Raw genomic sequence first — 26,871 nt, forward strand, 5'->3', positions numbered from 1 at the left:
TATCCGGTGCTTCTAGTTCGATTTCGGCTAGAAGACATACTTTCTGGAAAAAATAGTCCAGTGAGGGGGCTCATTGAACGCCGGACTATGCGGAGAATGGGATGAGAATTTGGTGCAACAAATCATGCTCTCTGTATAAAACAGTCCGGCGAATGATCCAGTGAAAACGCCGGATTATTCAGTATGTAGAAGGTCAATTTGCGCCAAAAACTTGTTCTCTGGAAGAAATGGTCTGGTGGAGACTTCGGGGTATCACTGGACTATCTGGTGAGAAGAAGAAGGTTTTTAGCCGAAAAAATATTTTTTGGTAAAAATTGTCCAGTGAGATCTTTGATGATAGCCGGATCATCCAGAGCATTCAAAAGGAAAACTTTGCAAAAAATTTGCTCTCTGCAAATATTTGTTCGGTTACATACTTCGGTGAGTATAAATGTGACATCGGAATATCCGGTGTGTGTAAGACCGAGTTTTAGAGTTTCGGCCGAGTGAACTCGCCGGATGGTCTGGTGTTCTGGAGTTTGTTCTCACCGGACCATCCGGTGTTTAGTCCAAAACCGAATCGAAATGGATGCATAGATTTGTTCAAATCTCTTTCACGATTTTAGCCGAACAGGACGTGTTTAGGGTTGGAATAGAGTCCTACTTCGATTCCCTAGGGTCAAGACCATACCCCCACTTATAAATAGTCGAGGGGTGGAGGCCGATACATATCCATCAATCAATCGCATCTATTACATCTACTTTTCGTTTTGCCTTTACTTTCCTACAATTTAGTGTTAGTTTTTCATGCTTCTTCGAATCCCTGTGGTTCGAGTGGCAGTTCTTTATCGATTTGTTCATAAATCATTTAGATGGCGATCCCCAAGGTTGCCGATCGAAACCTTTGCTTGTTTGCTTGTAAACAAGTCGTGCATCACTGCGAAAAGCGACAAGTACACTTGACGGACCTGTGTTGGTGAGGTGTTGTCCAATTCCGCGCCAACAGTGGCAAAGCTCGTGTGCTGAGCCGAGCCCGCCGGGATTCGATCCCTAATCGTTGCACTCCCCGCCAAAAGCCTCTAATGAAGGCTCCGGGAAGGGGGCCTGATGTTAAAAAAAATGCTGGCACTTATATAGAGCACACCTAGCCTGTAGCTGATAAGTATGAGAGGGGGCAACAACCTTTCAATGAAAATTGCAAACGAAGAATTGAAGCACTCACTACTACAAAAATTATTTCTAGAGGCGGGTGGTAACTCGTTTTTACAAGCGTTTAGTGCACCCGTCTGCGATCGAAGGTCTGTAGAAATGAATGATTTTCATAGGAGCAAAAGTGACCGCCTGTGGAAATCTATTATCACAGGCGGTTCACTTAAGGAACCGCCTGTGAAAATAGGTTTCCACAGGCGGTTCCTGAAGCAGGCCGCATGTGGAAATTGATTTTCACAGGCGGTTCCTTAAGCGGACCGCTTGCGATAGTCGGCCCCTCAATCGATATTTTTTGAACCGAAAAAAGCAAAAATAAATAAATTGGACCGACCAGAAACCCCACGCGGTCGCGACGTCGCAAGTCACAAGTCACGCGTTTTTTCGCGCGAAATACGCACGTTACGCTGTTTTTGGCACTCGAAACCTGTCGAGTCGCGCGATCCCTCCCCACCATCACACCAGAGAACTACTACTGAACATATAAGCATATGTAATTCTTTTGATATCTGCAATTCAAAATTTTAAATGATTATTTGGGCATATAAATGACTTCAAATGAAAAACTTTTCAACTGCAAAGTTGTAGATCTCGTCGAGGGTTATAATTTTCATATAAATTTTATCCTCATCCGACTTCATATGAAAAAATTATGAATTTTTGAAGATAAGCTGTCACCTATTTCACAGCCGGTTTCTTAAACGGAACGCCTACGATAATTTGGTCGTTTCTACAGGCGGTTCACTGTGTGGAAATGGGTGACAGCTTATCTTTAAAAATTCATAATTTTTTCATACCAAGTCGGATGAGGATAAAGTTTATATAAAAATTGTAGCCCTCGATGAGATCTGCAACTTCGTAGTTGAAAAGTTTTCCATTTGAAGTAATTTAGATACCCAAATGATTATTTGGATATCTAAATGACTTCAAATAAAAAAAAACTATAAAGTTGTAGATCTCATCGAGAGCTACAATTTTCATATAGATTTTTTCCTCTTCCGACTTCATATACAAAAGTTACGAATTTTTTAATGGATGGTCATTTTCAGAGGCGGTTCACATAAGAAACCGCTTGTGGAAATGACTATTTTTACAGGCAGTTTCTTATATGAATCATCTGTGATAATAATCTATTATCACAGGCGGTTCACATAAGGAACTGTCTGTGAAAATATATTTTCACAAGCGATCCGTAACTGCAGGAGGCCCGCACCAATTATTTAGACGATTTTTTAAATAAACCGCATGTAAAAAATTACACTAAGTATCTTGGAAAATAGTTTTTTATAGTGACTGACCGAGGGTCAAGCTGCCAAGAAATTATTAGCTGATGAACCTGAATCGCAGACCCAGCCAAGAAATTCTACCACGCTTTCTCCCAAACTCGCGTGAGGACACGGCAAACCTACTTCTTAGTGCGGCAGAACATAAAGTAAAACCCCTTAGTGCGGCAGAATAGATCAGAAGAAGAGGCGCTGCCGATCGAGACGATGCCGGCGAGGAGCAGTCGCTCTCTCCTAACCTTGTTGCTGTTGATGCTTGTTATTCTTGTTAGAGTATACGGTATAAATCTGGTTTTTCTAGGATTAATTTTTATCTTATCTTTAGGATTATTTAAGAGATCCAAACAACTATGTACTCAATATAAATAGCCCGTGAAGCTCAATACAAACAATATGTTGGATTTTGATCTGAATTCGAGTTGGGCCACATAAGTAACGCATTATACATACGTTTTGAAATAATTCGTATTAGACTAATAGTTGTTGTCCACCGCCTATATATATATATATATATATATATATATATATATATATATATATATATATATTCTTAAAGTTTGATCGTGGCACAGTAGGACACCTGTACATACATGAGAGGATCACATTCCATGCATGTAACTATTGGCCGTGGAATCAAGGCAGATTAATTCATCTTTGATCCAACCGTTTGAATTGAGGTCTATACAACATGATTCGCTTGGTTCCTGAAGTAGTTAAGATCCGTCTATTATGGTTTGTTAAGCACCTAAATCAAACGGCTACATGCATGTTTTTTTTGGATTTTCTACTATTTCTCTTTTTTCTTAGTGCATCTCATCAAAAGAACACATGGAGCTCTTGAAGAGCCTCCAATTAGTAAATATATGATATGATATGATATAATGGTTCAATACTCCATTTGTCTTTGAATAGAGTACTTGACAATTTTGACCAAACACTTATACCAAGGTAGCCTCAACTTTTAATAGAAAATAACTAAAATGCCCTTAGTAACTAATGCAAAGGTTATAGAACAGCACCATGAAGTGGGGTAGATGAGATATTTAGCAGGGGTAAACTTGGAGAACTTACCTTGAAAACAAGAACTGACAAGTATTTGCAAACATGTAAAAAGTCAAAATGGAGAAGTAAAAAAAAAACAGAGGTAGTATTATTCTATCTCATAGGATTTGTTTTAAATTTTGAGAAATCTTTATTAGCCTCTGAACTTAAATATGTTGCACTTGCTGATCATCTCAGGCCCGTACCAATGGCCTGTGCGCAGCTTGCGCGGCTGCACAGGGCCCCCAAATAGGAGGTCCCCATTTAGGTTTTCAATGCAATACTTTTCAGCAAATGCCCATATTGATTGCCTGTTAGTAGAGGTGGCAAAGAAATCAATAGAGTCCTGTTGATATTTTAAATTTTCTGAATGACTTAGATTGTTTCCTTAATGCCACTATTACATATATAATTTTGTTGAGTATGATTGTGGCAACGGCGGAGAGAAGTTTTTCAAAACTGAAATTATTGAAATTCTATATGCATTCTACAATGACACAAGAAAAACTTAGTAGACAAGCTACAATAGCATTGGAAAATGATATTTTAGAGTAAGGATGGCGCTTTTCATCTAAAAGATAGTTTACTTAGTTAAGAATATTAAGATGTGTAGATTAGTAGTTAAGAATTCTAAAATGTACTTTCTGGCAAGTTGTAATTATTAGAAAATAATTGCTGATATAATAAATAAAAAACTTATTTTGGAAGTGTCTTTCTTATTCAGCTTTGTGCCAAGTAAATGACAATGTGCACTCCTTATCTATAAGTGGTCATCGACGCTAGATGCAGCTCAATATTGTCTGTGCATTTAATTGCTTCGGGGTTTCAACATCTAATCTATCAACATGTTTCAAACTTATGACCCCATAGTTGACAATTATAACTCGAATTTATTAGGAGTCTAGTTCCCAACAAATCTGAACATGTCTTAGATTAACTAATGAGATAATATAATGTAGCTTTTATTCAGAGAACATTAACCGAAATACATATAAATAAAGGATGGAAACCTGTGTGAACTGTCAAATGGGTGAGTTGACAGCTGAATTTAGTCCTCTACATATCTACCTCTCCCTCCCTCTAGCTTTCGAGTTGCACCAAACAAACCCGCTTTCACTTAAACTCTGTAGTCACAAAAGAATGACAGCTATGTTGCGTGTTGTAACTCTCTAGTCACAAAAAAAAAATGACAACTAAGTTGTGTGTTGTTTAACTCTATAAACTTTGGATGTCACTGTTCACTGTTCTTTTACAATTGAGTTTGAACATTTGACAATGACAGGTGATATTTGAACATATCTTCACGTCTCTCTCAAAGTGTGCCGTTTTGCGCATGTTTTCTACATGGTGTCACAAACATGTAAAATGCAGAACCACTACAACAGAATTAGTCATAAGTACTGGCTCATCAGTGTCGGTTCGGCCAAAACTGACTCTGATACGGTATCGCTGCCGGTTCATAGCAAAACCAGATATCCACTCGTCCATTTAGACAATAATCGATATTGGTAAGCAGTATCACTGTCGGGATTTATTTTGAATAGGCACTAATGAGATGACCCCGGACCCGAAATATGCATTCAATCCACCTTTTTGACCACCCCTCACGTCAGCTCCTCCCGCACCGCTTCCCACCTAAAAAATCTAAGTCCCGGTTCCCCCCTCTCTCGCTCTATCTCTCCCACCCTGTACCTCTCTCTCGATCTCTCCTCTCTCTCGTCCCCGGTCCCCAACTTCTCCCTCTCTCTCACCAGAAGATGCGGCTCGAAGAAGATCCCATGCACGTACGGGGCGGCTCTACTAGCGCTGGCGCACACGTACGGCGATGCGACGCGGCTAACCGTAGAGCGCGCATAGGGCGCGGTACCACTGCAGCCAGGAGGCGAGGTGGCGCTACAGCGGGCCAGCACTGCAGAGTGCCAGCGAGCGAGATCCATGTCGGGGGTGAGCGGTGTGAGCAGATCCGTGGAGGGGCTCGCTTGCCCGTAATGCACTCCGACGAGGAAGGTAGGAGGGGGCCGTCCGGCTGTCCTACTCCTACAGATCCAGAAGGGAGCTCGATGGTCTCAAACTCACTGGTGAGGTTAGAGACGAGGGGCGTGCGGCGAGTGCGGCAGGTCTAGGGGCGTGGGCGAGTTCTTTGTGTGATGTTGAATTAATTTTGGAATGAATCGATTCTTTTGTGTGATATTGAATCGAGTTCTTTGTGTGATGTTGAATTTAGTCCTTGGGTGGATCAGTTCATGTGATGTTGAATCAATTCTCTTGTGTAATTCTATCAGATTGTGTGATGTTGAATCATTTTTTGTGATTTTGGATTTTATCAGTTTAGCTGATGTTGAATCAGCTTTGACACTGAATCTGGATTCAGTGGAAGCCGGAAGCCGGAGCGGCTTTGGCGCCAATTTTACCTTTTTTTATTCTTTGGAAATGATAACAGTGCTGGGTGGTCAACCATCACTGATAGTAACCGACTATTACTGCCAAGTAAAGAGTGCCGGTTGAAAAATCAACAGTGAAGCTATTTTTCAGCTGGAACTGATATGCCTTTTTGTAGCAGTGAACATACTTGCAATTTGGGTTAATATTAGACGCAAGTGGAATAAGAGATGAAATATCATCAATATACCCTCTAAACTGAAAATGCATATGTCATAATAACTAGTGCCAATAGAGGCACACTACTACAAAATCGGTCAAAAGTAGCGTCCCATCAGTGCCAGTTAACAGTAACCGGCACCAAAGTAGTGCCCCATCGGTCAATAGTATTCCTTGATTTGATCCCATCCCATCACATCCTCTTCGATGTACTGTGCAGCGGAGGGAGTTCGGTCAGGCGTGGCGAGCCCAGGGTTGGTGGGGACTCAAGAGGAGGGAGCTCGGTCCGGCGCGTGCGACACTGGCTCAGCTCGCTGCGGGATCCTGGGCGAGGCGGATCGGTGCAGCGGCCTTCTTGCCGCCGCATTTTTCTGCAGGACGCGAGTGGTGGAGCGGCCGTGGCGACGAGCGGGCGCGGCACAGCTGCACCCGCGGGTCATCTTTTTCCTTTTTTTTGTTTTTCAAGAATACTATCATTGTCAGTTCGAGCCTCGAACTGGCAGTGATGTTAAGTATCTATGCCGGATCTGGAACCGTGACTATCAGTGCCGGTTGAAAAACCGGTTTCACTGATATGCCTTTTTTAGTAGTGGCACAATAGACGCGGCAGCGAGGAGCTCCATACCTTGACTGGAAAATAGTTGAAGAACAACTCGAGGAAGTAGATAGAGAGCAGCAAAAAAGTCCTTATCAAAATCTTCTCTCCAGTGACATTTTTATTATCATAGGAGCAAGAATCTCTCTCTCATGTAACATTTTTTATTAAGATATTTTTAGAGCTGGTTAACTCTAGTTTTAAAAATTTACAGGTGTGGAGCTAGGGTACATCAAGGCTATGATGTTTGTACGAGTCATCTTGTTTTATTTTAAAATATAAATATATGTTTAAATCACTCTATTTTAACGTATAAATTTTTAGATCTAAGGTGAACTACCGGGTCAAACTGTACTATACTGTTGCTACGGATTCAAAGTCCCCCGTGTGGCACGTGGCTTGGGCTTAGGGGGCTACAAAAGGACAGTGCGCGCTGTCTGCGATGAGAAGCAGCGCCGGCCATCTGGTGCCCGTTCGTCCGGCCGCGGTCAGGAGCTATCGATTTGTGCTGGAGCAAAGCGCGCGCAGGGTGAGAAGCTCCTGGTCCAGACGATGGCGGCGACGGGCAACCACCCCGTGCTACTCCGGATCCGGTTGCTTTTTCTGATGCTGCTTATTCTCATCGGCAGTAGCCTTCGCCCCATGTGTGCAGAAGGAGATCATTGTCCACGTGAGCTCGACGTTATTTCTTCCCATGTCTGCAGCATAAGATTATGTCTTAAGAATTATCTGCTCGACTTTTGGGGAAGAAAAGGGACAGCTGCGATGCTAGTATATCTCAATTGGTCTGCTAATAACTTCCTTAATTTCTTTGTCCACTCGAAGCTAGCGTACAATTTAGGCGCTACAGCTGCGTTGTTTCACTTATAACCCTGATTGGTTAGCTTAAAGGATTACTGGCTTCTCTTGCCCCATACATGTACACACTGTTTGCACGTTATATCTTCCTTGCTTGCTCGATATACGGTACGGTGCATCGATTTTAAATAGTGGCTAGCTCCTCTCAGCGCTGGTTTGGAATGATAGGAATCTTGCAGGAAACATTTTATTTCCTACATCCATTCAAAAACAGCTTCAACTGTCACAAAATCCATGAGTTCTGGCAGAACCGTGCCACTAATTTATTTGCTTCTGAATTCATGTGCAGGTCTATATTTTGGGGGGCGGCATCCCTCGACACAACCTGGTTCTCGTACTGACCCTCCCCACGCTGGCTGCAACGATCCAGGATGCTTAAGGCCGCACCTAAAGGGGGCGCGGCCGGTACAAGTCCCACCCCGTAGTGCATCAGCTTTCGGCGACAAAATCACTACTACAAAATGATACTGTACAGGCGGGTGGAAAAGCCTTTTCACAGGCGTTTGGCGCACCCGCCTCTGACAGAAGGCCTGATTTCCACAGACGCAAAAGTGATCACCTGTGGAAATGGATTTCCACAGGCAGTTATCTTAACGAACCGCCTGTGGAAATCTATTTCCACAGGCGGTTCCTTATGTCAACCGCCTGTGGAAATGGATTTCCACAAGCGGTTCGTTAAGACAACCGCCTGTGGAAATGGATTTCCACAGGCGGGGTCCACATTAGCTGCCGCCTGTGATATAAAGATTTGCACAGGCGGTTCCGTAGGAGAACCGCCTGTGGTATGTATTTATTTCAAAAAAAATAAATAGAATATATTTTATTCCATCCAGATTTCACACAGTTTCAATAACAATATGAATAACATCACGTATTTCAACATTTAACACAAGTACAACAATATTTACAAAACAGTATTTACAACATCACAAGCCTATATAGCTAAGAGTCGCTGTCCCACACACAAAGTCTCGGATGGCTAGCTAATTCGCCTCCGCGATCAAAGAATCTACCGTTCTTGTGGATGACTTCGTGCATAATAAACCGGCACATGCCACGTTGGACGTTTTGGATTTCTTTATCGGTGAGAGCTTGGTTCGCACATTGAATCATCCTTGCCTGGTTTGAAAACACACTAAAAGAGTTAAAATATTACTAACAACGGAAACATAACCAAATAAGAATGTGCAGGCGCAATGGTGACTTACGTCCTCAGGGTTCGTTGTGTACCTCCTGTTTATCCTAAGAAATTCGTAAACATAGTATCCACAAAGAACGGTATTGAAACCTTGCTTGTGGCACTTAAAAAAATACAACGTATTCGTTAGTTCAATAAAACTATTCGTCATTAATAGTGGAATACAAGAATTAGAAGTTGTGTTAGTACCGAAAAATGTGTACGGACTGTCATCGCATCCGGCCTGTCCGTATTGTGTATCCCACCTTTCATTACGTACCACTTGTAGGCCCTATTCGTATACCAACAAGTAATTATCAATTCATAAATAATGTATAAGAATTTTAAGTATGGGAGACTTCCTTTACCTCTGTATAATATCAATGAAATCTTGGTAGGATTTTTGTTGGAAATCGGCAGAGTCAAGGACCACGAGTCTGCTCAACTTCGGCATCAGCATTACACAAATGTAGTGATCGCTACATGAATACTTCTGTTAGATTCTTGATCAATCAACTAAGTTGAACACTTATGTTAGATTCATAACGTATCACACTTACTTAAAGTTGTAGGGAGCGAAGATGCAGTCCTTGTCCTGCATTTCAAGCATAGCCCTTCCTACGTAGGTTGACATTTCGAGCCTTTTTGTTTTGGTTGCTTCTTTTATGACCCGTGCTTTATCCTTTTTACTCTTCCCCTTAATCCTAAGGTCATCAGTCCTTATGTTCACGATCATGTTTGGCTGGGAAATTCGTTACGGATCAAGGAATCCGACAGGCCTCTTTAACTTATCTGCATCGTTAAATTGCATCCTACAGAACAAATTAATAGTCATTAGCTTCTATAACATATATTGGTACACTTATGAACATAGAGATAGATTGTTGGCACTTACAGGCACCAGACGCTTATGAGATTGATGTCAAGTTTGTCGAGGCGGAACACGGTGTGCATGTCCTTGAAATCCAACATGAGGTAGTTGTCTCCGCTTAGATAAACGTTAGCGGGGACAGAAGTAGTGATTATGGAGAGGCCCGCGTGACATGCCCTCATGTACCATTCGTGGAATTTCCTCATCTCCCACGGACCTTCCTGGAGTTGAAATGATGGCAGAAATTGCTTGCCATGCTCATATTTTTCAGGAACATCCAGTGTAGGCACAAAATCTATCTGTGACGTACTTAATGCTTTGACGATCTCTTTTGTGAGATTGCCTTTCGCTGGAGATTCCTGTGCGGATGATACCTTTGGTTTTGACGAGGACAGAAGCCACCTCTTCATCGGATCAGGTAGCTCAATCTTCTCATACGGGGTAATCATTGTAGGAATACTCCGATGCTCAGGTGATGGATGTGCAGGAGGCGGAGACGCCGGAGTCAGAGACGCTGGAGGTGGAGGTGCCTGAGTTGTAGGCGGTGAAGCACGATGCGAAGTTGCCTGCGGCGGAGATACCAGGCACGGGGGTGAAGGTGCCTGAGGCGGAGTGGGTTGGCACGGGGGCTGAGGTGCCTGAGGCGGAGTCGGTTGGCTCTGGGGCTGAGGTGCCTGAGGCGGAGTGGGTTGGCTCTGGGGCAGCGGTGCCTGAGGCAGAGATGTAGGGCCCTGGGACAGGCGGGACGTTGGCGATTGTGACTTCGGACAACTTACTGTGATATCCCGTCTGGGCCACAAAATGAAGTTTCCAACAGCCTCATCGAGAATCTCAATACCCTCAGGTGCGCTGATTTTGAGCTTGTACTTCCTGAAAATCGGTTGCACCGAGTCCACTTGTACCTTGGCGTAACCAGCCGGAATATCTTGACTGTGAAACACACGGCCTGGAATGGCCTGGCCAGTGGCAGCCTCGACAGTGAAGTCTCCCTTGCCGACCGGAACATGAAGAATGCAAGGGGTAGCCTATTTGATTTCATCCACAGGATATCTCTGGCTATCGAAATGTGTGGACTCGACGCTGCTCCAAAATCCTGGGCTGGTTGGTTGCTCTATCAGCATTAATGCCGCCCTTTCCTTCTCCTTTTCATTCCACATCTTCATGAATTCGACCTTAACCTGTTCTTGTATCTGTTCCTCTAGGGTCTTCTTATATCTAGTTCGTGTCTTGTACTGGCCCGCATCGTTTGGGAACCCATGCTTCCAGCCCACTTTTGATCCGATGCCTCGAGTGCGACCCGGGTGTTCCTTGTTCCCCAGGGCTTTGGTAAGCAGGTCATTCTCCCTGTCAGCCTCTATAGACCCTTTGTTAGCAAGCCCTTGGATGGTCTGGGTCACCTCCATGGTCTCGGGGCTATTGAAGGCTAAGTCCCCAGACTCGGTTCGTTGTGATCGCGCATAGACCCAGTTCCTGCTTCGCTCGTCACAATTTTCTAAAGGGTTGGGTTTCCCAACCCGGGCAGCCTCTTCTTCTTGCCTCCTCCACTCAGGAATTTTGGGGGCGTACCCAGAAGTGCCCAGGTGATGGTGGTGCTTATTCTTCTTCGCAAGTTGCTTGAACGATTCACCCAGTTTGATGGCATCAGGTGTGGTCTTCTGCCTAACAAACTCTGCCCATTGCTCTGGTGTAATTTTTCCGTATTTATTAAAGGGTACCAGATTCTTCTTCATGAATTCCTTGTTGAGCTCACTCTTCCAACCCCGGAGACTTTTTCCCATAGTTTTCAATGCATTCTGTTTGGCTACTTCCTCTGTTCCTGAGGGGAATCGGATGGTTCTCTGCAATGTTGCCCATAGAAAATCCTTCGTCTCATCCGACACCAATCACCAATCAGTTACAGTGATTGGGAAGTACTCCTTGACAAGGAATCCGCAACCGTTGCGGAATTTGGCGTAGGCCTCACGAGGTGCAATAGGCTCCCCTTCAACTCCGACCTGTGTTATTGTAAAAATGCTGGACGACAACTTGTTCCTGCTACGCTCGCCCCTTCTTCGTTTCAGCGTCGGCCCAGAGGGACCCGCAGTTTCGGGCACAGATGTAGCGGTGGGTTGTGGCGCAGATGATCGACGTGAAGATCTTGGCACCCTCACCCTCTAGAGAGAAAATAAATGAGAGTTGACATCAACAGAAGATATTCCTCCATGTAACAAGTATGAAATGCATTGACTCAACTAAATACCTCTTCGGCGGGATCGTACTCGTTGTCACTTTCCTGACGACGGATCTCCCGCTCGCACGGAACAGGGCTCGGGCTGTGATACGAGCCCGAGCATTTGCTGCTGTCGGAGGAGGACGGTTGGTGTGGGCTTGGATCCCTATCCGACCTCTGTGCCGGGGAGGCCTCTATTGCGTGCGTCCTCTGTGCCGGGGAGACCTCTGTTGCAACATCCGACATCCTGGTTGCTTCTGGTTTCTTCGGGGTTACTGTCCTCTTCTGCCCTATAGTACTGAATCGACCGCTGGATTATTGTTGTCCAGAAAAAGCTAACAAGTATGCTAGTACGAAAAAAAGGGGAATTTAGTAGTAGTGTAAAATGCAAAATGGAGTATCATAGAACACAAGAAAAGCATGGAAATTAGAGAGCAGAGAATGACAATATTGGATTATTCGAACGCCGCAATGTCAAAGTCTAGAAGCCTGAAGTAAAGAATGAGGGTCTTCCTTCTGGTGATCACCATTGTGGTAGATTAAGCTTTTGAACAAGGATTTGCTCTATAACACGGGAAAGGAAGCTTCTACGTGAAGTTCACGAGACGGGTGGTGCCATTTATAGAAAAGATTGGCTACAATAGCACTTTATGCACTTAACTTTTGACTATTCTACATGGGCAACAACTAGCCTGGGAAATGGGCTACCGAACTTAATTTGGTCTCTCTCTGTTGATCCCTACTAGGGACTATATGTTAGGGACAAACGAAAGGTTAAAAATATTAGAAACACACACAATAGTGGTACAGGGTATTAACATGTTATTCACATATGTACAAGGTTAAGTGTACTGAAAAATGCTGGGCAGTGATGCATTCAATAAAACTATACAGCCGATTTCAACATTTTGTATGTGATTTGTTAAGCCATCATATACAAATAATTAACAAAGCATTACAAGCACAATAAAGACTAGTTTTAATTTAATCATGCTATATGCCTACAACTACTACAAGAAAAGAATACATCTAATACAAATGCAATATGTCTCACCACTCCAATAAATCTTTGTACAAAATATTCAAAGAGGTGATGTTTTATACATTTTGGTATTGCTCTTTCTTTCTAAAAAAATATGAATCTTATAGCAAAGTAGTTAATATTAGGTGGGGCAGTGATGCATTCAATAAAACTATATATATCTCCATGTTTGAATTATTATCATGCATTGCACGACCTATTGTACTATATATATCTCCATCCATGCTTGATGAAAATTTCTAAGATGACACCTTCCAATGATTGGCACACATAATATATTGTTACAACATATTAGTTCTGCCATTTTGGTTAGGTTCTAATACTCCCTTAGTTCTCAAATAGATGTAGTTTAGAAAAAGTAATAGTCAAAGGCATATATTGGAGACTATATCCATGTTCAAAACAACAAGCAAAAAAGAATGAAGGTAATAGTAACTAACTAGCGTAGTAATTAACTCATCCTATTCATTAGTCCAATATATCCGTCTAGATGACATAAAGGAGATAAGCATGCATGGATTCATTCGCATACATTGAAATTCATTCGCATACATTGAAATTCCATATTCTTTTCCTTGGGAATCTATGTGCCCACTTTCCTACTTTAGGCATCAGTATGCTATGCAGCATATTCTATTACCTCATAAAGAAAAATGTGGCTCATTTGCATATTCTAGCATAACCTTTGACATGGTTTTCCTTCCACATGAACTCCAGTGTGTGTGTGAGAGAGAGAGTAGCTATTAGGTCGAATTAACTAACATGTTCGCAGCTAATCTCTTTTTTTTTACCTCTAAACACAAACAGACTAGGGAATTTTCATGAGGGTGACCAATTTCCCCAAAAGCAAATCGCCAACAAAAAATAATTTTAGTGACAATGTCCCTAAACCACAAAGATGCAGCGAATTAGTTAGCATTACACATAAGCTAGATGGTGAATATCAATAAAGTCTATCAGAATAAATTGTTCATATTCGATTTCTTTCATATTCGATTTCTATAATGTATGGGTGGAACTAATTGATAAAAAAAATTAAGAGTTGCCAAAATAGAGCACAATAAATATTAATAAGTGGTAATCAATACTACCTCATGTGTGATTTGTCTGTCGTGTAGGGCATCTTAAAGAATCTGGTGCACAAGTTTTACCATTACATTTTCTAATTAAGCATGTGTTATCATAGGTAAATAAAATTATAATAATGGCAATGGAGTATATATGATTGATGATGGATCTATTGATTTTCATATTCAACCAAAAGTAAGTACTTTTTATTTACAGAATGGTTAAAGTTTTAAAATTTTGGCTGAAAGCGTTCTAGGAAGACACGCAAGAGATAGTACACATACAAAATCACTCTAGATATATAGGTTCATGCATGACACGAAAGATCGATGAAAGAGCTACCACTCCCATATAAGAAAATTTTTAGAAATGGAAATGTACAATGTCTTTGAAGCATCAATTTTGACAACTTTGCAGTGGGCTCACCTCACCAATACAAGGAACAAATCTGCAGTACACGGCACCACGGCACGATGGCTGGCATCACAGAGAAGGGGGGGGGGGAAACACGGCCGGCCGGAGAACCGACTACGACGGCTCGGCCGGGAGGGGGAAAAGGAGGTACTCACCGGCGGCGCTGCACCACGACACGATGGCCGGCATCACAGAGAAGGGGGGGACACACGGCCGACCGGAGAACCGACTACGACAACTCGGCCGGGAGGGGGACATGGAACTACTCACCGGCGGCGGCGGCTCCTCCTCGGTGCTGTGGACCTCGGCGGCGGAGGCTCCTCCTCGGCGCTGTCGTACTCAGCGGCAGCGGCGGCGGCGACGGCTCCTCCTCGGCGCAGTCGGCCCTCCACCGGCGGTGGCAGCAGCGGATCCTCGTCGGCCCTGCCAACCTCGGTGGCTCGTCGGCGCGGTCACACTCGGCGAAAACAGAGAGCGCGGTAGGGGGACGGAAGGACAGCCTGACGGCGAGGTCGAAGTTTTCTGAAAGCACTAGGGTTTTCGGGGCCGCGCGCGGTTATATAAATAGGAACGATTTGCACAGGCGGTTGAATTAAGAAACCGCCTGTGGAAACCATTTTCACAGGCGGTTCCTTAGGTGAACCGCCTGTGGAAATGGATTTTCACAGGCGGTTCACCTAAGGAACCGCCTGTGGAAATGGATCATTTCCACAGGCGGTTCACCTAAGGAACCGCCTATGGAAACCTGTTGAATGTTTTTTTTTTTGCTAGTTTGGGAAATACTATTCTATTACATATTAAAGCATCTTAAATGTTCTATTACGTACTAAAGCATCTTAAATAATCTATTACATATTGAAGCATCTTAAATGCATACAAGTCCATAATACAAATTAAAGCTTATCCTAATTGTATACAAATTTCAGGGTTCTATCACATTAGAAAAATATGTCGCATAACATTGCACTATTTGCCTTGAACTGTTTTCCCTACACCATCCAGACGCATGTACGGCATCACAGATCTATCGAGGGTTGCTTCTACAAGTTTGATCTTTTCTGGATCTCCAAAAGGCGGCACATCATCGAACTAATTGTATTCTTCCGCATCCTCCACATTCTCGACTCTGATAATTCTTTGTTTTCCGGCAACAACTACGTGCTTCTTTTCATTTGCGGGGTCGATTATATAGAAAACTTGTGCGACGTGATCAGCGAGTACCCACGAGTCATCTTTGTGGCCTACAATGCTGAGGTCGACAATTGTGAAGCCGTAGTTGTCCACCGCCACGCCATTTGGGTGTTTGACCCATTTGCACCGAAAGACGGGAATCTGTAGATTCACTCCATAGTCGAGTTCCCAGATTTCTTCTACGAACCCATAGTAGGTGACCTTTTCCCCTGTTGTGTCATAGGCTTCTGTTCGAACTCCGCTGTTTTGGGTCGTGCTCTTGTTGTCTTTTGCTTTGGTATAAAACGTGTACCCATTAATACCATACGCTTGCCATGACGTAACTAAACTTGATGGGCCACAGGCCAACATTTTAACATTTTTTTTATCTAGAGATTCACCGTCCGGAAGGTTTTGGTTCTTGAACCATGTGGTGAAGCGACGCTTGTGCTCTTTCAAGATCCAATCATACGAGCGGCCTTGATTTTTTGTGTACAGCTCCTTTAGGTGTTGCTCGACGTACGGCGCCACTAACTGGATCTGCTGCAATATGGTGAAATGTGCTTCTTCCACTGCTTTGTAATCATGATCGATGAATCTTTTCTTTCCTTTGGTCCCTCTCCCAGACAACCTCCCCTCATGTCAAGATACAGGTACACCAATGGGATTAGAATCTTTTATGTAATTGATGCAACACTCAACGACTTCCTCGGTACTGTAGCCCTCGATCATTGAACCCTCTGGGTGAGCACGATTCCGTACATAGCCCTTCAGAATGCCCATGTACCGCTCAAACGCATACATCTGATGTAAGAATACGGGGCCCAGCGCAATTATCTCATTCACAATGTGAACCAAGAGGTGTACCATGATATCGAAAAAGGATGGAGGGAAGCACATCTCAAGTTGGCACAGAGTCTCTACCAACGAACTATGTAGAGCACCCAGTTTTTCAGCATCAATCACCTTCTGAGCAATTGCGTTGAAGAAGTGACACAACCGTGTGATGACCACCTTTATGTATCTCGGCTTGATACCCCTTATTGCAATAGGGAGCATCTGCGTCATCATCACATGACAATCGTGAGACTTCATGCCGATTAGCTTCAAATCTTTCATCGAGACTAGGTTCTTAATGTTGGATGAGTAGTCAGTCAGGACTCTCACCCCACGTAAGCACTTGCACAGTGCCTTTTTCTCCTCAGGTGTCAGAGAGTAGCTAGCCGGCGGAAGATAATGTTTTCCATTTGGTCTGTCTTCAGGGTGTAGCTCTGGCCTAATTTCAAAATGCACCAAGTCCTTACGTGACTTAATTCCATCCTTTGTCTTGCCTGGTATGTCCAGTAAGAGGCCAATGATGCTATAACACACATTCTTCTCAACGTGCATCACATCGATGCTGTGACGGACGTCCAAGTCCTTCCAGTAGGGTAAATACTTAAAGAAAATTGGCATCTTCTTCCACAGCGTGCTGGTCGGCGTCTCACTTTTCTTCTTCTTTGTACCCTTCGGCGGCTTCCCAAAAATAACCTTGATGCTATTGACCATTTCAAACACTCGTGCCCCACTGCGAGGTTTCGGGCCAGTATCTTCCTCAACCGTGTTGTCAAAATGTTTCTTCATATTGCGGTATCTGTGAGTTCTGAGTAAGAACCGTCGGTGGCGGGTGTACACTACCTTCTGTGAGTACGGAAGGTACACAGATGCGGTTTCATCCAAGCACACTGCACATCCTTGCTTCCCTTTAACCTGTCCAGATAGGTTAAAAAGGGAGGGATAATCATTGATGGTAACAAAAATCATTGCTTTCAGCGTGAAGTACTGTCGTCGGAATTCATCCCATACACGGACCCCCTCGTTCCACAGTTTCGCCATATCTTCCATCAATGGTTCTAGAAACACATCTATATCGTTGCCCGGTTGTTTCGGTCCTTGGATAAGAGTGGACAGCATAAGGTACTTCCGCTTCATGCATAGCCATGGAGGAAGGTTGTAGATGGCAAGGACCACTGGCCAAGTGCTATGTGAGGTGCTCATGTCACCGAAAGGATTCATTCCGTCCGTACTCAACGCGAACCTTACATTCCTTGGTTCTTCAGCGAACTCTGGATACATGGCATCGAACTTTCTCCATTGCCTAGCATCTGCGGGGTGTCGAAGCTTAGTTCCATCCTTCTTGTGCTTATCGAAATGCCAACGCATCAGTTCAGAGTCCCTAGGGTTCGAGTACAGGCGCTGCAAGCAGGGTATCACTGCTAGGTACCACATCACCATCGCAGGACTTCTTCTCTTCTTCTCCGCGTTGGAAGAAGTGTCTTCTTCGTCACGACCAGCATTACTTTTCTTCTTCTTCGTGTTGGCGGAAGCAACTTCGTCCTCGCAATCATCATTCCTCTTGTACCGACTCGCATTGCACACTGGACATCTATCCAAGGCTTCGTACTCTTTACGGTACAGGATACAATGGTTCGGACACGCGTGTATTTTTTGCACATCCAATGACAACGGGCAGATAAGCTTCTTCGCCAGATAAGTGGTGGTGGGAAAGGAGTTAGGCTTCGGAAGCATGTTTGCCAAGAGACTCAACAGATCCGAGAAACTCTTGTCGGACCATCCATTGCTGGCCTTCAACCTTAGAAGTTCAAGGACCGAATGCAACACTGTGAACTCCTTATCACAGCCCTTCGATTCCTCATACAAAAGTTCGTTCGATGCCTTTTTTAATGCCTCGAAATTATCTAAACCTCTCGTGTCCTTAAAACATGCGGTTCAGCGTGGCGCAGCATTTCCTCCAGATCAAAGTCAGCATCATCATCCAGATCAACATCGGGTTCATCATCCATCATAAAATCATTGTCGGCTCCGACTGCTCCCTCATCATCACCATCTACTTGATCAGAAGCGATGTCCTGGTTTGATTTGCTTGTACGTTGTTCGCCATGATTGGACCAACATTTGTAATTCTCAACAAAACCTCTCAAGATCAAGTGCAATTTGATTACACTTGATTTGTCCCACAATTTCTGGTTCTTGCAGTCAGAACATGGACAGTACATTTCCTTTGTCTTCTTAATTAAAGCGTCCTTCTCTGCGGCTTCAATAAAAACAGAGAGTCATTTGATGTATATTTCTCCATGTCTTGGCGCATCATACATCCATGCTCTGTCCATCTTTAACTTCAACCACAAAATTAGGTACATTAATTAATTAAATAATTTATTTGAAAATCATAATTAAAAAGATTATTATGATTATAATATGTCTACGCAATTGAATCTACATTAACGTAAATTTATGACTCAAAATAATGTGAATTTATTACTCTCTCTCTCTCTCCCTCTCCCTCTCGCTCTCCCCTAGATCTAGATCTAGATCTAGATCTAGAGAAAATATCCTCATTCATGCATGGTGAAACCTCCTAAGGCTAAACATCACATTCTAGCTACAATTTTAAAATATAATACTAGAATCATGTGAATCTACACAATTAAATCAATATTGCAACAAATTTGAGCTAATTTGATGATCAAAATAGCAAGAACCATGAGCATCTCTAGATCACATTGAAACTCTAATTTAGCCTTAAATCTAAATTTAAACTTAAAAAAATGCAAGCTAGGGATGAGATATACATACCTTATTTGGCTCCTCCAAGGAAATCAAAAACAAAACCTCCCCCCCTATTTTCCAAATCGGCCGCCACAGTAAATGCTTACTGTTTCGAACAGTAAGTCTGTCTGAATGGAGCTGGCCGAGAAGATACAGTATTTATGGAGTATTTTCATAGGCGGTCGACTTAATAAACCGCCTGTGAAAAGTAATTTCCACTCATTTCCACAGGCGGTCCACGTAAGGAACCGCCTGTGTAAATTCTCCATTTCCACAGGCGGTTCCTTACGTTGACCGCCTGTGGAAATGGATCCATTTCCACAGGCGGTCCTCGGCCGCACGGGGCCGCAGCCACTTTCTCAAGCGGTTTTTCCTACGAACCGCCTGTATAAATCAATCATAGGTGTCTCAGAAAATAGGTTTTGTAGTAGTGAATGCTTCTGCAGCTCGTTCATGTTATGTTATACTAGTGAAGTCTGGCTACATTTTAGTCATGTGTTCGACAATGAGAATGTTTTTCAGAGGTAGCTGACGCTGAATAAAGTTGGATGTTGCTCTAGGTGTGCTTATCTCAATGCCTTGTTGGAGTTTGGCTTGTCTCGTAAAGCTGTAATCCTCAGCAAAACTCTTTTCCTTTCTTGAGGACAGCAAAACCATGCTATACTGATTTCTCCAAGCTGGACGCTTTGCATGATGGTAAATTATACTCGTTGTTATAAACGAACACTGAGAATACGGGAGCGTTCAAAACGCGTCACTAAGTCAATCAAATGCAGGCTTAGGACAGTTTGCCATTTCACAAGCCTCGCGTTCGAGAGTCAGTGTGAAGGATGGAATTTATTCTGGTTTAGGACCGTAGGGCATCCTATGTCTAGTCGGCGAGCCCTAGAGTATCAGGAGTCAGAGAGTCCTTGTGAATGTATTGTATTATGTGTGAATGATTGCCCTCACGTGAGGGTTACATGGATTATTTACAAGCCATGAGCATGGCAATTTAAAAAGGACAGTCCTACCCTTGAGTCTAAAGTTTGTGGTGTTAATGTCTACTACAATATTTGCGGTGTTTTAGCCATTCTGCAACCTTCACTTCATCAGGTATCGCCGGATGCGAGCCCATGTCTGGTGGGACCTGTGTTCGGAGAGCCATGCCAAATAAATCCACGTTTCGTGAGCCCGTGTCCACGGACTCATATTTGCCGGAACCACGGCCCATAGGCCTGCATCTATGGGGCCCTTTTTGGTGGGCCCACTGGGGAAGTATCCACACGTCTCCCTAATGCATGTCTTCATGACCCCTTTTGGAGGGCATTTTCAAGACCCTTCTGGTATTATGTCTTCATAGCCGCCTCTCGGAGCACGTCGTCATGACCCCCTACGAAGGTGGGTCTTGAAGGCCCCTTCAAAGGTTTTGAAGTGTGATGGATCAGTTACGAATTAATTTAGTCAAAATATATTTATGTAATTCTGCATATTATAATAATCAATTTATGAGTTCATATATTTTTAAAAAAGATAGGATCATGCAAGAAGACTAAGAAAATTAGTTTCATGATTTTTAGATTAGTAAAGAGTAAACTATGTATTTAACTTGGTTTAACAAATACATTTTCTTATAAAAAATTTTGAACTTTTTTATGAGTATAAATACTTTTATAATGTAGATCATGTTACAAGAAAACCAAAAAAATTTGTTTCACTTGATTTGAAGCTCAGATGAATTAGTTATTGATTTTATAATATTGAGATAATTTTTGAGTTTTTTTAAACTTCACTGAAATAAAAAAACCGTTCAATAAATCGAGAAAACCAAACGGTTACCGACAAAAATCGAGCCGTTACTAATAATGCTGAAAATTTAAGAAAACCGCTCGATAAATCGAAAAAATCGCTCGATAACCGGTCAAATTCGATCGGTTACCGAGAGGTCAATTTCACGAATTTTTTTTAAAATTTTAAACTTTATCAAACGAATTTTATCCAAAACTTTTTAAAAATTTGAGCAGTTATCACGATTACCACAGTTTTCCGATTACCGTTACAGCTCGCTTACCAAGTTCGGTCGGTAACGTGAACCTTGCTCCAGATCCCCATACACCCGCCAAGCCGCCGCGGCAACGACCTGCTGTGCCCGATGACCCGCATGGCCACACCGCGCCCGACGACCCGCGCCGCCGTGCGGAGCAGCTGAGCTCCTGCCGTGCCGAGCCCCTGCCGCGTTTAGCAGCTGACCCACTGCGCCAACCCCCTGCGCGTCCACCCCCAGCTTGGCCCTTGGGTCTGACTTTGACATGGTGAGGTCCAGATTACAGAGAAGAGTTCACACTCTAGTACTTCACGCTGGGAGTGAAGGATTAGTTCTAGTTGCAACTTGGAAGAGAGAGCTGTAGCCTGTAGGGGAGGGAGGGGCATTTTTGGGGAGAGCTGAGCAGGTACGGGGGATGGATGGCATATGCCATATGCAATCCCTCTCTGTCCGGTCAAGGGATTTGACTACGGCTCTGAGAGCGGGGACAACCATGATTGTCAGGCCTTTTCTGACACCAAAAGGACAAATCTAAATTCTAATACCTTCACCACCACCTGTCTCCACCCAAAATCATCACCATCGATGAAGATATATATATTTATGTTACTTAATAAGCAATTAACCTTGCTGCACTGTTCAACTAAAGCAAGGAAGGAGTCACACCTGTTTTTATTCTTTTATTTTTGGTAGGTATACCTTTTGAAGCCTAAAAGTTTGGCATTAGAGCATTTTGAGAAGCTCATCATTTTTTTTGGATCAGTCTGTCTTCTGACCTTTGGTCTTATTTGATATAAGGTTTGGATGGTTTGTCACCATTTATAAATGCATAAGAATGCACGCACTTTATACCTTATTTGTAACTAACTTAGTTTTACTTTTGAATTGCAAATGTAGAATTGTGAAGAGATGAAGAGAGATGACAACATTGTGTCATTTTTTTGGAAACATGAAGCAAAAATAAAAATAAAAAGATTGCGGATGAAGGGCAAACTTAACAACAAGAATCACCTCCGGTTCCGGTTGTGGCTAAGGGCAAATTCAACAACAAGAATCACCTCTAGTTCCGGTTATCGCTCAAGAGCGAACTCAAGAACAAGAATCACCTCTTGTTTATGATGTTAATTGTCTCCAACATGATCCAGACTTAAGGATATCTATTACAAGCTATCATGTCAATGATCAGGATGTAGTTTGAAGAGGATATATTCTAAAAGGTCTATGCCAATCTTATGTTCATGAGTACGAAATTAGAAAAATATACGGTAAAGATCGTCACTTCAGTCTTATTAGGTTTCATAAATACCTTTGGCTTGAATATAGTATTGTGAAGGATGCAGTATTTTGTATGGCATGTTTCTTATTTGGCAAGGGAAGTGGTAAATTTGTTAAGGGTGGTTGAAAAAATTAGAACGATTGTTTAGTCATATTTATTGAGCATAATATTTTCTGTAAGGTAAGTGAGAATGATATAATGAGACTTTCATAACTATAAGAAAGCGTAAAGTAGAGTTCTAGAGTAAGTATTGTAATCTTATATTTGTGTAGTAAGACATTATTTCATATTTTGACTATTTATGGGCATTATTTCATATTTCAACTATTTATATTGTACTTTTTGCAAATTTGAAACTCATTTGTTGAATTTATGATGTTGAGAACTTTTAATATTATTATATTGTACTTTTAGCAAAATTTACACTTGTATATTGGATTAAAAAATTTCACCTAGCACATCCAGTGATAATCCTAGTTCCGTCACTAGGTGTAGAAGATAACTAACACAACATATTTACATCATAAGAATTAGTTTTTTTTTATCAGTGATTAGTAGTAATTTGAAACGTAGCTGCTGATTTGCGCGGACATTTTTGCTAGTTTGTAATGAACAAGAAGTAACAGTTGCTCGGATAGCTGCTAGAGGGTGGCAATTTACCATTAGAAGGTAGCTGAATGAAAATTCTCAAAATCAACCGGTGAACATGCAGGATAACCTAGCCTATATAGTTTTGTCCAATGAATCAGACTAGACAAGATTGGTATGGGAACCTTAGGGATTTTTCTCCGTAGAATCTGTATAAAAGTACTTGATTGTTAGCTTTGCTTTATGGTGCACGAGCACCATTTGGCGTAGTCAAAAGAAGTTCCAGACTTCCAGTGGAAGATATAGTCCTCCATTTGGACTAGAATATAACCACCAACAATAATTCAAAACAAAAAGTTGTAGTGGAAGATATAATGCTCCACTTGGACTAGATAATCAACACGCACTTCCAGTTTTAGGCATCCCCTGTTACTGGGCATGCACCATGCAACGAATTAGGCATAAAGGCACAAGAAATAATATTGAGCAGTGGACGTATCGGTTGGGTCGTTGATAGGTTATTTCCTCTGATGTCCGCCGATCATTCCCGTGGTAGAGTTCTGCACAGTAGAGATCGGTTTCGGGGTCAAATAGGAAGAATGCAAATCTTCTACCTCTGGAAAGCGCCTACACCTAATAGCTAAAGCCGCTTTTCCCATTTCTGCAAGCCTGTGCTTTCACTCGGCCTCGTGATCGTAGACTTCCAGTCCACGTTAAATTTGGACTCAGAAGAACGCGGAATGCCAAAAGAAGAGAAGCCACATAACCTCACTGGCTCAACAACGAATTACTTAGAGGCAGCCACGGGAGAGAGAAAAAAAATCAACTTTGCCTCTTATCCAAGATTTTTTTTATGGTGCTACAAATTTTACTGGAATTAAAAAAATTTGACCAGCAAACATAATTACAAGGCACACAACTAAAAAGAAAGAAAATCCTATAGTTTCTCTTGCTATAGAGAGAAAAAGATAAACATTTGTGTCTTTTTGTGTGTGGCTAGGTTGTAACTGTGTAGATTAATCACAAACAAACAGGGGAATAAAATCTTGACCCACGGATGCCCACTTTCAGGAGGCAATAATCAAGATTTAAGCAAATTAAATAGGGAGTTAGTCAAGACCTGCAACGTCGTAAGACCAAGCAGTCTCCCAAGTCGCAAATAAGTGAAAGGAGGTGTCATCGGCCTCGGTAAGCCGTCCAATCCAGTGGAGACACAGGAGCTATTTAATTCGTGTGCAACCACGTCGACAGGCAGCCACCACTTTCTCCCTGTCCCACTCCCGCATCTATCGCTGTTGGTATTGCTGCTCATTCCCATCGGCGGCAGCAGGTTACACGCGTACTCAGCTGATGATTCTCCTACTACTACATCTGTAATAAAGCTATTACAGATGTGGAGTGCTGTCTGCCCAGATTCGACCCCCGCGCCTGCCTTCTGGGAGCTGACCTGAGCCTTTTCGGTTCCTCGTACCCGCTCCTAGGCCGTCGACCTCAGTGGCACCGGTGGACCCCTTAGCTAGCCTGCTACTTTGAAAGAAAAAATAGGCCTTTATTACATTTGGTTCTTGCATCGACAACCAATTTCAGTCGGTTCATATCACAAACTGATTATAATATAATTGAACTATAATAATTTGGTCTACATGTACATGTTTACAATTTTATACATATAACTCTGTTTAATTGATATGATCATTCATGTGGTAATAATTGGTGTAAAATTACCTAGCTTTATTTTTTTTTAAAGTGCATTATTACATTAGATTCTTAGTGTGAACAGACTATAATAAATATTATTACATTAAGTTTTCATAACCAATTGTAATAGTTGTCGATTTATATAGTCCCTTTCATGTAATCGGTTATAACCAACTATGAAACCGCTTGTGAATCTACTGTGAAAATAATTTTTTAGTAGTGTGATGCTTTTCTTTTGATTTTTCCCACACCTAAAAGCCAATCGCTAAGCATATGAGAAAAGAGCATAAATATACCAAGGTGAAGGTACCTCGGACTACGAGGAAAGAGCAAAAGAACACTTTGAAGAAGAGAAGTCCTACACCTTTGATCCTATTGTACCTAGGTTTTTCAAACACAACAATTAGAGCCAAGTTTGAACTATAATAATATGCATGCTTAGGTTATTAAATTTAAATACGGAGATAATTATGACCTAGCTTATATATGGCATTCCTTGAAATTTATCTATATAATTTCTGTTAAAAACCGTAGAAGGTCCCCAACATCAACTATATTGATTGTTTGAATGATTGTGTGACTACTAGCATGCTTAGGATTTTCATGCATGAATAACAAATAATATTAATTTCTTATGTTGATCATGATATTACAAAAAGTGTGAAATGACGTATATGCTTAGTGGTGTGAATAAGTTAAAATGATGAGATATGAAACCCTAGAGATGATTGACATGGGTGAGTAAGGTACCCAATGGGGGTGGGATTATCTTGGGAGCAAGGTTCGCCTGTGTCGTGTTATTGCTGGGAGACACTTGCCTCAATTGTATAAGGGCCTATTTTTTGGATTTTTTCAGCGGCAAAATTTTGGGATTCAAGGACCAAATAACCTTATATAAGAACAGTGTATCATGGTTAATCATACTGTGAATGGCTACTTTACCCACCAGGCTTTGCAAAACAATGAGTTTCTCCCTACTAGAGCCCGTCTGATGGATAAATTTAGCGGATCACTATGCATCACATCCGATATTGTGGCTTTTTTTTTTATGTACAATGGTGTACAGTGCTGGATATTGCGCACTAAGGAGGGTATTATCCATGTATCTTTTCAGAACCTTGTTTGTGAGGCATATTTAATATACAATGACCCAAAAATGTGGAAATCATCTTTGATCTTTAAAAGATCTTACCAGAAATATGAATCATCGGGCTTTTATTTTGGCATGTGATAGTCTTTGAGCCCAAGTATTTGTTTTAGTAGTTTAAATAACCACTTGCTAAGGAGGTACTTGTTTTTTATATCAAGGTCTGTAAGACCCAGCCATCCTTGATCTTTAGGTCAACACAATAGGCTTCATTTGGTAAGTTGGTATTTTTTCTTATGATCATCCCCTTGACAAAAGAATCTAGAGCAAAGGTAATCTAATTTCTTGAGAATCTATCTTGGTATTTCAAAGAAGGAAATTATGAACATAAGTAAACTACCAAGTACCACATCTATAAGGACCAATATGCCCCCATAGGACATATGTTTGGCCTTCCAGCTTCTCAGTTTCATCTCAAAATGCTCTTGAACCCCATTTCAATCATTATTCCTTATTTTTCTATGTTGCATATAAATTCATATAGGTATTTGATAAAGCTAATAAAGCGCTCTTCAACTCTTCTGTTGTTCTATCATCTTGATGTAACAATGAGATAGTTAATAAAGCTTCCTTTTTTTTTACAAAATAGGTAGGAACGAAGAACGGCATGATATGTGTGTAGGGGACCGTTCATATCCTTAGAGGATGGGTGAATTAGAACACTTAAAATAAATTTGCTCCAAAAACTTCACAAGATAATCCTATATCAATTTCTATCTAAATGTGCTCTATATTTATCTAGTGTGTCTACTTTACCATTCAAAAGGTCTGTAATCTATAGCCAATCCTAACAAACTACTCTAGGAATATAAATACACAAAGGAATGTTACATGTATGTAAATACAAAAACATAAAAATGGTAGAGAGAGCAAACTCGGCATAAGGAATTTTTTATTCCATGGTATCGATGGCATAAACGCCACCACTAGTCCACGTTGGAGTAGTCACCTAGGCTATAACTCCCGAACAGCACTCGGTCATAACCCTTAAGCCACCTAGGCCTCAAGTAGGTTGAACC

The sequence above is a fragment of the Phragmites australis genome, chromosome 12 (genome assembly GCF_958298935.1).
Source record: "Phragmites australis chromosome 12, lpPhrAust1.1, whole genome shotgun sequence".
Classification (NCBI taxonomy): domain Eukaryota; kingdom Viridiplantae; phylum Streptophyta; class Magnoliopsida; order Poales; family Poaceae; genus Phragmites; species Phragmites australis.